This window comes from Crotalus tigris, unplaced genomic scaffold, assembly GCF_016545835.1.
Source record: "Crotalus tigris isolate CLP2741 ecotype Arizona unplaced genomic scaffold, ASM1654583v1 scf7180000017668.6805642782:7212621, whole genome shotgun sequence".
NCBI classification, from domain to species: domain Eukaryota; kingdom Metazoa; phylum Chordata; class Lepidosauria; order Squamata; family Viperidae; genus Crotalus; species Crotalus tigris.
The window spans coordinates 3,868,969-3,883,030 of record NW_024096554.1 but is presented as its reverse complement, the minus strand read 5'-3'; positions in this window follow the sequence as shown (position 1 = coordinate 3,883,030).

Here is a 14,062-nt window from a genome sequence, read left to right as displayed (position 1 = left end):
CGTTTCTGGGGCACGTTTAAGCCATTAACATTCCAGGTCAGGAACCTGACCATCTCCACCGGCCTGGAGCCTCTGGAGCATGGCCTGCAGATCTGCTGTCGAAGATCTTTTTGGTCTTGCCCCTCCCACAGGCTCTGTAACAACCAAACTTTCACCACTCTTCTGCAACTGCTCTTTTTCTTTACGTTTATGGGCAGCTCGTGTCATCCTTTGCTCTTTTATGTCAGAATTCGGTGCAGCTTGTTCCATAACCATCATTGATGAGGCTCCTGCCATAAGAGACTCTTCCGTCATCCTTATTTGTGGAGGTGGTGACAATCTTGCTTTTAAGATAGACTGATAAAAATCTCTTGCTTTGGAAACAGTAGTTAATCTGTGACGTATCCCTTCATAATTTACTATTATTCCTCTTGGAATCTCCCATCTGAACTGAATTTGACGATGTTTCAACTCATCAGACAAGAAAGTAAAATCTTTTCTGGCTCTTAAAATTTTTGGAGGTATCTCTTTTAAAATTATCACGTCTTGATCAGCAATTTGAAACTTTTGTTTGTAAAAAGCCTGTATAATTTCATTACGGATAGATCTTCTAGAAAAATAAATAACCACATCTCTTGGTAGATTTCTCTGTCTAGCAACCCGTGAATTAACTCTAAAAATTTTTTCTATCTCATTCTCAATTATTTCAGGCCGCCAACCAATATTAGGAGCAATATCTTTCACAATAAGCATCTTTAAGTCTTCCTGAGGGTTCTCCCTCAGGCCTCTGATACGCAATGCGTGTTCCATCTCCCTATATTGTGAAATGATTTGTTCATCCTGTGTAATTTCTATCTTGTTCTCTACCTCCTGCATTCTAAATTCCATCCTTGATGCATTTTCAGTAATCTTTTCCATCTGGTCATCAATCCTTTCTATGTGCAGGGCTAGGCCCTGAAAGGCCAGAAGGATATGGTCTCTTACTTGTTTATTCTTTTTCTCCAATAATTCTTCTGTATTAGCCCTCTCTGCAATTATAAGATCTTTTACCTCCTCCTTAATATCCAAGGCATGCTGTTTTAAAGCATCTTGTAAATCATTAAGAGAAATTGCAGGAGGAGGAGGAGAAGGTGGAGGTGATTTTGGTTTCTGAGATGCAGGCTGAGGCATTGGAGAAGAAATAGGAACCTTAGGGGCGGGAGGCAGACGTTTTGAAGCCATTTTCTTAAGTTCCAAGAAGAAAGATTCTTATTGAAAAAAAAGGGGGGGGGCACAGTTCTTTTAAGTGTTCTTAAAAAAAAGAGAAAAAAAAATAGAGAAAAAAAGAGGAAAGAATAAAAGCCAAATTCTTACTTCTGTATTTAAAGAGTTAATCTGTATCCAGGTTTTACTCTGTAATGCAAATCAGGCAAGAAAGACGATCGCCATTTTACTTTTCACTTTCCCTTTCTTCTAAAGGGAAAGTGAACAAAAGAAAAGGAAGAGGAAACTTGCTGAAGTTAAAGGCACCATCAAACTTAAGCACAGTCTCTCCTGGTCTGCTCCGTCTGCTTTCAAATACTCACAAGCAGCTGGAAAAAAAAGCAGATGTGGAAGCGGCAACTTGCTTCATCCCAAAAACTTCGGAATGAAGTCTCCCTGGAACGCGGAGTTGCTCAGGCTCCGAGGGAGCTCTACCCTCCGATCCCCAAAATAACAGGAATCCAGGGGAGCTCTTACCTCTACCTGAGAGCTCTCCTCCTCCCTTTTTCCCAGGGAGGAGATTCAAGCCGCGGGACAGCTGATTGTCAAAGTCCCGCGGCTTTTACACGCACCAGGAACGGGCGGCTTTGTAAAACACCGCCATTCGTCATCGCTGGAACCACCGGAAGGCACCTGTGCAAGGGTATTTTTAATACAACATGATAGACCAGTGAGTTTCACTTGAAGGGGAAAACTAGAAATGATAAATGCCTTCCAATAAAGTTTAATTTTACAAGGTTTCAAAACCTCTCAGGGTTTCAGAAGTAGAGATTCATAAATCATTTTAATGCATAGTTTGCTGATTCATGGCTTAATGCAGGGATTCTCAACCTTGGCAACTTTAAGACTTGTGGACTTCGACTCCCAGAATTCCTCAGCCAGTCCACAAGTCTTAAAGTTGCCAAGGCTGAGGACCCCTGGTTTAATGGTTACATTCTTAAGTGTCCTTTGCTGGCTGAGGAATTCTGGGAATTGAAGTCCACAAGTCTTAAAGTTGCCAAGGTTGAGGACCCCTGGCTTAATGAATAAATTCTTAAGTGCCTGGGTAGACATGTACAAGTAGATGGCATATAAAAATATTTGTAATAAATAAAATGTTAAGCCAAGGACTGTCATAGGTCAGGGGTACCAGAGAGATGTGACACCTGAAAAACATTAGTTGGTATCAGCCCCACTAGGTAGATTTGAACAAGAAATCAAAGTTAAAGTTACTTTTATTGAGGTTGGCTATAATAACTACCTCTTGCAATTCTGATTGTATTATCCATCTCCTTTTTCTCATACTCCAATGAATCAGGGAAGTGACTTTTATCAAATTTTATCTCATTGTTTTGGACTTATTAAATGATTCAGCCTCTTTTGCGTATGTCAGGGGTGTCAAACTGGCAGCCCGCAGGCTGGTTGCATCACACACAGGCCGCGCCCACCCTGGCTATGCAAAGGCAAAAAACATTGCAATACGTCACGTGATATGATCAAGTTTGACACCCGTGGCCTATGTAATGGTCCCTGAATAAGGAGAGTCATCTTTTTCTACTCTTTACAGTTAACCCCTCCCCCCAAATTAAATAACAATGTGGGCTGTCCAACAGGATTGCACAAAATGTTGAAGTTGAGATTATTGAGACCTTGTGTAATGTGATGACTTTGCAATATTTTCCATTTAAATTTTGTATTTGTATGTGTGTGTGCGCGTGTGTGCATTCTATCATACAAGACTATCTAATAGTTCAGGATGCCTGAAATGTTTCTCAATTCCTGCATGGCAGGTTTAAACCACGGTTTACAAATTACAGTGGCTGGATCCAGGCAATACACCAAGACAGAATCAAGCTAATTATATTGTGACTTAGCATGATATGTGATCCCATCAAGTCTAAAAAACACTATTCATATAACCTTCAATCAACCAGGCTTGCTCTCTATATAGCATCTATTCTCGGCTAAACTTAGCCCTGTTGCTTTCTGCTTTTAAGTTTGCTTCTCTTCCTTTAAAATTGCTTCTACTTTCAGTCTTCTACCCCACACTTCTCTAGAGAAATATAACATGCATAAAATAGAATTTGCTGACTCATTCTGGGAACCCAATCTTAGTCAAAGGAAAATATTCCCCTCCCCCATCTTTGCAATAAAAGTCAAATAACAATATTCCATTTTCATATTTACAAGACAATTCCACTGATGATGTCAAAGGGATCTTCAATCATATAAAGCATACATTGTATGAGCCATTGTACTGATATCTTAAGGATATTACTCATAAAATAAGCACAAAAATAGCAAGTAGGAAGACATTTCAGACAGCAGCTGTCCTCCCATCCTGTCTCTAACTTTAGTATAACTGCTTGTCAGTTTTGCAGTGAACAATTTGCTTGGTAATTTTGGAAATCAACAAATGCATGCAAGAGACTGGGAGACATTCTGGGGAAGATTGAGCTGCTTCCTCCTTCTCTTGAGAGCCCCATAGCTTTAGATGAATAAGAGGCACTTTTTTTGTGTGCTTTCTTCATGACGAGCGAAAACACTTTAATAAAAGTGTACTTTAACTCTTAGAAGGGATCTTGGGGGTCTTCTACTCCAAACTTCTGCTCAAGCAGGAAATCCTATACCAGGGGTAGGCAACCTTGGCTCTTTTATGACTCGTGGACTTCAACTCCCAGAATTCCTGAGCCAGCCATGCTCAATAAACCAGAAACCTGCCTTTCTATGTGGACCACAAATTAGGGGCTTCTTGTCTTCATAACAAGGTCCTACCTTTGCAACAGACTTGTAATTTCTGTTGGCTTATTTATAATGCTGCTCAAACAACCACTTTCATATTGTAGCCAGTAAGTCTTCCTATTTCCCCTCCCCTTAAACATGGGTTTCAGCAATGAAATAAAGCAGCATCTAGAACATTCTAGGCTATGTACAACTAATGCATTAAAAGTTGTTTTTCTCCAATCTGCACAGGCAGCATTTACCTTTGCTCTGTTAACAACAGATGAGGCACACTAACAGCACCACTGTTAATAAACGCATCAGTTTGCTCATTCTCATAGACTTTACGCAGGCTCACTCACTCACTCTCTGCATGGACATAAGTGCATTAATTGATGAATGCACTAACAAATTGAGTTAGCTGTCCAGGTGAGACAGGTGCTTTGGATAATCTGAGAACATAAGCAGTCCCATACTGGATCAGAACTCTTGTTCATCTGATGCATCAGTCACAGTGGCCAAACAACCACAGAAACAGATGGACCTTGGAGGCAATACACTGCCTTCAAAGCTAATAGCCACCGTTTCCCTTGAATTCCATTAATTGGTCCAACCCATTTTTTAAGCCAGCCAAACCTGAAAACGGCCAATGACCATCTTTCACTTTATTCCAGAATCCAGAAAAATCAAGATTGATAAAACTTTTTAGCCCTAAGAGCAACAAATCGTGTCATGTAAAGAGGTGCATATTGTAAGATCATGCACTCGCATAGAGCATGTATAGTGTGTATGCAGGCATAGCCATACATAGACCTTCCTATCTTCCTCCCCTAAAAAAAAGCTATATTATCCTACAGCCTGTTAAACTGCTAAGTGGTGGATGTCTAGAACTGTCATAAAAGTAATACTATTATATAATGAAATGAGCATAACAATTTAGCATTATATTGGTGTTGCATTATAATGGTTTAGCTTTACGGCCGTATAATGCCATATACCATGATAGGACTCTCTTCCCTAACAGAAGTTGCTTTAGTGTTAAAGTTATAATAACAAAATAATGTTACTATGATACAGCACATAACATGATGATAAAACATCTGTTCATCAGCTTTTTAATGTGCTGCAAAGTAGGGCTACCAAGCTGGGGAAAAATAATAGGTGTGAAAATTAAGTTAAGTGATTCTGCGCTTTGAATAATCAACAGTTCCCAAGTCAAGAAGAGCAGAGAAAATCAATTAACATGGGAAGGTGAGAGAAATGGAAGGAGGTGCTAGAATTAAAAGACCTCTACGTAGAAGAGGTGCAGTTACTTCCATGCAGATTGATTTTAAGAGATTCATCACAATATGCAATCAAGATTCTGTCATGTGTGTTGGGCAACCATAAGCGAAACAAAGAACTAGTGCACGGGTGTCAAACTTGCTGCGTCACGTGACGTGTCACAACGTATCGTAACTTTTTTCGCATTGCCATAGCGGGGGTGGGCGCGTCCTCCACATGATGCAGTTTGACACCACTGGTCTAGTGCTTAAATGGAGAATCTAGTGTGGCCTCCTGCAGTGTTGTTTAAATGTATCCACTTCCAGTTGGGTACCAATCAATGGCTAAAAAATTCTACCACAGTCTTCCAATAAACCTGACAATAATAACATGGCATAATCTGTCAAGTAGCTGACTGGTATATAGCTGGGAGTGGATAAAGATAAAGGGTGCCTGCAAGAGGCTACACTGGGTTCCTCATCTGTGAGAATGAGATTTGGAATCAGAAGCAGAGCATAAATGTTGCATCTGCTTGCATATTAGCAAATCAGGTTTGCTTATTAGCAGTAGCCTTTTCTAGAAAAACTTAACCTAGATATGGTCCTGCAGGCTTCAGATTCGGTTATTTTTTTTTTTATTGAAAAATTTTTAAAAGTTTTACAAATCAACCCTCACCCAATCCCTCCCAAACCCACCCCCCTCCCCCCTCCCCAAACTTCCCAGAACTGAATATAGGCTTATTTAAAATTTTAAAAAACCTTTTACAACTTATAAAATAATTAATAATAAAATATACATAACATGAACATTAAAAAAAGAAGTACTTAAAGAAGTACTTAAAAAAGAAATAAAAAAAGAAAGGAAAGAGAGAGAGAAAGAAAAAGAAGAAGAAAGAAAGATAAAAAATAAAAGAAAAAAGAAAAGAAGAAAAAAAACAAAAGACAGAAAAAGAAAAGAGAAAACAATCTATACAAACTATGAAAAAGCTAAATGATATTTTTCCATATCCAAATTATATTGTATAAAATTTATCCATTTTTCCCATATAACAAAAAATTTCTCTTGAGATTGCTCCTTTAAGAAAGCCGAAATCTTTGCCATTTCCGCCAAGTAAGAAACTTTATAAAACCACTCTTGTAAAGTAGGCAAAGATTCCTTCTTCCAATATTGTCCTACTAACAGCCTTGCGGCTGTAATCAAATTTAACATCAATATAACTTCCTTAGCATCACAATCAGTAACAATACCTAATAAAAATAATTGTGGGGTAAATTTAACCCTCCTTCTAAAGATTCTTTGAATATTCCACCATATCTTAATCCAAAAAGCTTTTATATTTTTACACGACCACAAGCAAATAATATAACCCCCAAATATTTTACCTTATCAACAACTTCAAAGTCTGTTAAGTTAACCAAGGTCTGTTTATCACGATTAATCATATTTTTAGGTAGTATTTTAGTCTTATTGTTATTGATTTTAAAACCCGAAACACACCCATATTGATGAATCAATTGTAATAATTTTACTACCGAATAAGTAGGTTGAGACAAAGTAACAACCAAGTCATCTGCAAAAGCTCTTAGCTTATATTCTTTTTTATTAATCTCTATTCCTTTTATTTCTTGAGACTCCCGAATTTTAATCAACAAAATTTCCAATGTTAAAACAAATAATAACGGAGATAATGGACATCCCTGTCTTGTACCTTTTTCAATTGTGAAAACCTCTGACAAACCCCCATTAACAATAAGTTGAGCAGTCTGTTTTTGATATATGTTAGATAAAGCTTGTAATATATTTTGTCCAAAGTTCATCTCCTTAATTAAAGATAACATAAACTACCAGTTCAATTGGTCAAAGGCTTTTTCAGCATCCAAAAATATCAGCCCTGCAGAGACTTGGTTGTTTTTATCTAAATATTCTAATAAATTAATAATTTGTCTAACATTATTTTTCATATATCTTCCAGTTATAAAACCCGATTGGTCCTTATGTATAAGCTGCTGCAAGACCCCCATAAACCTATTAGCTATAATTTTTGCAAAAATTTTATAATCCACATTTAAGAGAGATATGGGCCTATAATACTTGGGCAGTGTGAGATCTTGGTCCTCTTTTGGAATCAGAGATATAAAAGCATTGCGCCAAGATGGAGGAATCTCTAAACCTTGTAATATATTATTAAAAAGCTCACATAAAGGTTGAATCATCTCTTCTACTAGGGTTTTATAATAAATAGCTGTCAAACCATCCGTACCCGGTGCTTTGCCTAATTTTAATTGCTTAATAGCTGTCACAATTTCCTCATTGGTAATTAAACCATTAATCTCTTTTTTCTGATCTTCTGTTAATTTAGGAAGATTAGCTTTGCTTAGATAATTATTTATATCTGTAGTTTGTACGTTAGTACTCTTATATAACTTTTGATAATAATCTAAAAAGATTTCTTAATCAATTCTTTCTGATAAACCAATTTACCATTATAATTTATTTTATCTATAGTTCTCTGTCTCTGTTTCTTTCTTAACTGATAAGCCAGCCATCTCCCTGGTTTATTAGCATTACAAAATGTATTTTGCTTCATAAACATTAAATTAGTTGCAGCTTGGTCAGCCATCAACATATTAAATTGTGTTTTTAACAATTTTATAGCTCCTTTCACCTTTTCATCTAAAGGATTTGAAATTAAAAGCTTTTCTTTTAATTTAATCTCATCTTCCAATTCTTTACGTTTCTGAGTCTGCTTTCGTCTATGAAAGTTATTCATTTTTATCAAAATCCCACGCATAAAGGCTTTACTTGCATCCCATACCATTGACATTGATGTTCCCTTATACATGTTTAAAACAAAATAATCCTTTAAACATTTCTTTAATTTTTGAACATTTTTTTCTTGTTTAAATAAATTCTCATTCAACCTCCAGGATCTCCTCTCCTCTTTCTCAGCAACCAGTTCCATCCAAACTGGACTATGATCTGTCAATGACCTGGGAAAAATTTTTACATTCTTCACCCTGTTATATAAATCTGTTATAATCAGGAAGAAGTCAATCCTTGAGAAAGATTGGTGTCTATCTGAGAAGAAAGTAAAGTCTCTTTCCTCTTGATTACGTTCACGCCAATAGTCTCTCAATTCCCAATCTTCTTTCAAAACAAAAAAAGCTTTAGGTAATTTAGCCTGTTTGAAGAAAGTAGAAAAACCTTTTTTGTCCTTTTGTGTATCTAAAACACCATTCCAGTCTCCCATTAATATCACTGACCTATAATCCAACAGAGTTATTTTCTGATGTAACAATCTGTAAAATTGTTCCTGTTGCTGGTTTGGTGCGTACAATCCCACTATAAGTATTTTCTTACCATATAAGCCAAGTTCAATCATAACGTATCTTCCTTGAGGATCTGATTCTACCAGACAAGCTGGTAGGTTTTGCTTAACATAGATTACCACACCCCCTTTTTTCCCAGGGGCAGGAGATACAAAATGAGATCCCAGGCGAGCATTAGCTAAATATTTTTGGTCTTTAAGTAAAATATGAGTTTCCTGCAAACAAATAATATCATTATTATGTTGCTTTAAGTAATGAAAGATTTTCTTTCTCTTCTGGGGAAAATTAAGACCATTAACATTCCAGGTCAGGAACTTTGCCATCTCCCTCAACCAGGAGCCTGGAGAAGATTCCCTCAAGATCTGCTACTGAGGAATGTATTGCAGAGCTTTTGGGTCTTGCTCCTCCCACCGGCATCGAAACAATCTGATGAGAAGATTCTTTAGCTTCTTTCTTCTGTTGTTCCTTTTCCTTATGTTTGTGTGCTGCACGGGTCATTCTCTGTTCTTTAACCTCTGCTTGACGCATCCATTCCACCTGCCCAGCAGCCATCAAGCTTAGTCCTTCAGACTGCTGTTCCACCTCTTGGCCACTCAGGGCTCTCTAAGTCATGGATGAAGATGAGCCAGCTCCCAGGACCGTGTTGTAAAATTCTTTAGCTTTGGCAACCGTGTTAAGTCTATAACGTGTCCCCGCATGGCTCAAAGCAATACCCATAGGAATCTCCCATCTAAATGGCATCAATCTTGTTTTGAGTTCATTTGCTAAAAAACCAAAATCTTTTCTGCTTCTTAAAATTTTGGATGGGATTTCCTTTAAGATAATAATATCTTGGACAGCAATCTGGAATCTCTTGTTATAAAAAGCTTGTAAAATCTGATTGCGCAGAGACTTCTTAGCAAAGTAAATCACCACATCTCTTGGCAAATTCTTCTGTTTCGCAATCCAAGAGTTAACTCTGTAAATTTTTTCCACTTCTCCACGTAATTCCTCTTTATCTATATTCAAAACAACAGCTAAATCATTAATCACCATCTCCATCAAATCTTGATTCATATCTTCTTTAAGACCCCTAATTCTCAAGGCATATTCCATCTGTCTATACTGAAACATAAGAATATCATCTTGTGAAGTTTCCACCTTTTTTTCCATATCTTGAAATTTATACTCAAGAAAATCTACTTTTTCCGCGACTTCTTCCACTCTGGAGTCCAGCTTCACAACCACAGAAGCCAATCCAGATAAAGCTGAGACTATATCTTGCCTCAAAATAGTATTATTCTGTTCAAAAAGCTCTTTCATTTCTTTCTTCATTTCCTCCTTACTTTCAGACTTGCTCTGTTCCAAAAGTTGCTTCACTTCCTCCCTAAATTGAGACACAGCATTTTCCATTATATCTTTAATGTCTTGTGCAGACGAGCCTGATGGGGGAGGAGAAGGTGGAGATGTAGCCTTAGGTTGCTGCACGGGTGGTGTAACTTTAAGTTGTTGTTGAACAGTTGCAATAACAGGAGAAGAAATCATCTTAGAAACTATAGAAGCTGGTTGTCTCTTTGAAGCCATTTTTTTAAAATTAGTCCCTCTTTCTTTCTTCTTAAAAAAAATGCTTAAATCTTTACAAATAAGAAAAAACCAGGAAACATGCAATAAAAATAAGAACCTCCAAAGCACTTTAAAAGGAAAAAGAAAAGAAACTTAAAAGAGAAAAAGAAAGCAATGCTAAGCATACATTTCATTCAGTCCATCTTTTCTTTCCGGAGATAGAAAAAAAAAACTTTCAAAACGCCATTTTACTTTCACTCTCACTTTCCACCCGAAGAAAAAAATCAAAAAAGAAGAGTCAGCATAAGCTAAAAAAAGAATTAAGAAAAATAAATCTTTAACTCTAAGTAAAATCCTTTAAACAGTTCTGTCCGCTTTAAAAATCACTCACCAGCAAGCTTTAAATGCGGAGATGGTAGCGGCGTTTCGCTTTGCTTCCGAGGAAACAAAGACAGCTGAGAGGCGGAGAAGGCACGAACTCCGAGGGAGCACTCTTTCTACCCCCCCTAAAAAAAAATCCAGGGAAGGTTAAGAGGTTCTACCTCTATTCATGCAGTCTCTACCCCTTCCCTTCGCCCGGGAAGGGGATTTCGAACCGCGGGCCAGCTGATGAGCGCTGTGCTCCGCAGATCTGACACCATCTCAGGAGGACGGCTACAAAGTAGCCGCCATCACCGTCGCCTGACCACCGGAAGTTCCCAGATTCGGTTATTTTGATATGCCACAGAACTATCTGTAAGTCCTGCTGATAGTTCAAAATATCTTTACCAGAGTAGGGCATTTTATTCTGATAGCATTCAATCCACAGTGGCTCCAATTTTGTTATCTCACTCTAATCCTAAAAGTTTATTTTGGGCTACAATCCAAGCTTTTAAAGCCTTATTCTTATCTGAAAGTTATCTTAGTCTATTCAATTTTATCCACAATTATGATTATTTGGGAAGAATGCTCCAATGTTCTACTCCTGGTTGAAATGTGATCAATATGTACACAGGGCAAACTTCGGCTGAAGACACACAGGGCTTCTACATTTTCTGAATCAGTTTAGACAAAATATCTGCAGGCAGCCCTGATATACTTTTAGTCTGGGATAATTTACATCCTGATTTGTTTTCATTACTTATGCAGGATATTTTTTGCTCTAATATTTATTTTTATCTGATGCAGCTTTTTTGTGTGTGTGTTTCATTATTCCATTTATTGGTTTGGGGTCTAAACAGCTGAAAAGCAGCAGAAAAATAAGCTTTATTACTCAATAGTTTTTGATGTAATATTTTTATTTTGATTTAATGGAACTTTTATTTTTTATTTTTTCATTTCAGTATTCTACATACTGGTTTTGGGGGCTGAACACGGCTGAAAAGCAGCATAAAAATAAAAGCATTTGTCATCAGCCTTAGGTACAATAAGGAATTTTGCACAGGAATTCTGGACTTATCTAAATTATCTAACAATTATCTGTTTAGTTTGAAGTTGTATAGTTAAAATCATGGTCATTGACATTATGAGGTCAACTTAAATGTTGAGCTGGATCTTGCACCATTTTAACTCAGCAACAGAAATAATAAATACTCTATGTTTCATATAGGACTTTTATTTCAAATGTAAATTGTGAGGGCCAAAAGAAAAGAATAATGTATAGATGTTTATGTACCGTATTTTCCAGCGTATAAGATGACTTTCTAAAGCATGGAAATCGGCACCAAAGTCAGGGGTCGTCTTATACGGCAAGTCGTCTTATACACTGGAAATTACGGTAGTTTCCGGCTTATAAGATGACTTTCTAGGCATGGAAATCAGCACCGAAGTCGGGGGTTGTCTTATACGCCGAGTCGTCCTATACGCCGGAAAATACAGTAACTGAAAAGAATCCAGAGTTGTACCAGAACTGTTTCTTTATTTGCATTAGCCACTACACAACATTCCCCAGAAACTTCTATTTTCTGTTGTGCCCTCAAGTTATTGCCTTCATCTAATCTCTACTCCATGTCTGAAACAGCCTTAAATCATCCTTAGTTGCACTGGTGATAAGGTAGTGGGTTTCTCCTTATACTGAGACATATTTTGTTGCTGATATAATCTGATGCACTACACCACCATTTTATTTTGTTGGTACAGCAGTCAGCTGATCATTGGAAAGTGGGATCAGTTTGGTACCTTTTGACATGTCCAGCTGGTGCAGATACACTTGTTCTCAGGTCCATTTTGCTTTCACTGTTTTCAAGTCAGCCTTTTTTTCTCCATTTGTTACATCTCTGAACTATTCCCTGGTTAAAGACCCCAAACAGCTGCATGGTGAAACAAAAGATGGTGGAGCCATCTTTCTGTCTGTTGTTTTAATAATGTAACTTTTCCTATGCCTGTCAATTGCCCTTCAAGCTGCTTTTGAAAGTGATTTTAGCGCTTTTCTGAAATAGCTCCAAAGCTGTGTCCCAAAGGAGCCCAATTATTACTCATAGTTGAGCTCCCTTTGAATGCACTTGTTTAAATCCCACAGATATGTCCATCTGTCCAAAGTTCTTCTGTCCTTCTCTACCAATCTCAGCCTGTACAACATGCTTTCCATTTATGAACGGAATAACTCTTAGATGTTTACATCTTTTTGGATTCTGTTAGAAAGTCAGGCTTGTTTCTTCTTGGCTTTGGCTTGGTTCTGATTTCATGTAGTACATTCACAATAAGCATTAATTATTGTGATTTTAAATAGTTGCATGATTCATCTTTTTCTTTCAGTTACTTTTCAATCAATATTTTATTTTGGAGAAGGTTTTCTTTTAGTTTCAAATGTAAGTGTGTTGCATCATATTGCTAGGATTGCATACAGTATATGCCAAAAGCAATAGTATTAAGGTCACTTTCTCTTTTTGGTTTCACTACAGTCATGTCTCACATTATACTAATTGTCCTGGGTATATTGAATCTATACCTCTCCTGGTTGGTGAAAATTTTCAAGGAGAGCATGTGGATGGAATCATATAATCATAAACGTCTCCTTGAGTGAGGGGTGGTTCATCATCTCCAAAACAAACCATCATGGAATCCATGGAAAATTTTTGTCCAGGTTTTGAGTCTTCCTTTTTTAGGAAAGGTTATTAAGGTGATCAGCCTTCAGCTTCAGAGAACTCTGGAGAAAATACTTTTCCAGTTTGATTCAGACCATGACATGATACTGAGACAACTGTGGTCACATTTGTTAAACTGTGGTGAATTATGGGTGGGTATGATACATCCATCCTAGATCTCTTTGGTCTCTCAAAAGCCTTCAATACCAGCCATGATATTATTTTGGAATGGTTTAGCATTTGGGAATGGGAGAACTATTTTGTGATGGTTTACCTCCTTTTTCTAGGCCAGTGCTAACTGGTGCTTATGGGAGCCCACAGTCAAGCCCTAGGCCCCTGCTTTCAGTATTTACATGTAAGTGCTTGAAAACGTCATCCAGCATACAGGGCTAACTATCATCAATATGCTGATGATAGTTTTACATCTCTGTTTCTGGCTGTTCAAGTGAAGCTGTCAAGATTTTATAGTGCCCGGAGACTGCGGGGGTCTGAATGGGAAAGATCATGCAGCAATGTAATTTTATTTTTCTCTGAAGATTTGACCAGTTTTCTCACTAGGGATCTAGTCTCTGGATTAAATAGGTGGCCTAGGCCATTCATGTGCTTGTTTATAAACATCTTTCCAGCATCTTATCACCACTATGACATTCTAAAGAACAGAAAGCACTGAAACAATTGATCAGTTGCTAAGCAGGCAATTAGTGTTAAGACTCCAGAAGAATATTATAAAACACTCTCTAAAAATACCTCTAGAACTCAGCTAGACAGCTTATGGGCTGTAAGTAGCCCTTAGAAGTCTGTGATTACAGATCACAAATTATATCACCTTTGTATTATGTTTTCCCTTCCACAATCTTGAGACCACTGCTGTTATTTGTGTTCTCTATATTTCAGGAGCCAATTCTGCCAAACATTTCCCTCAGCCACTAATGAAATCTATTATAA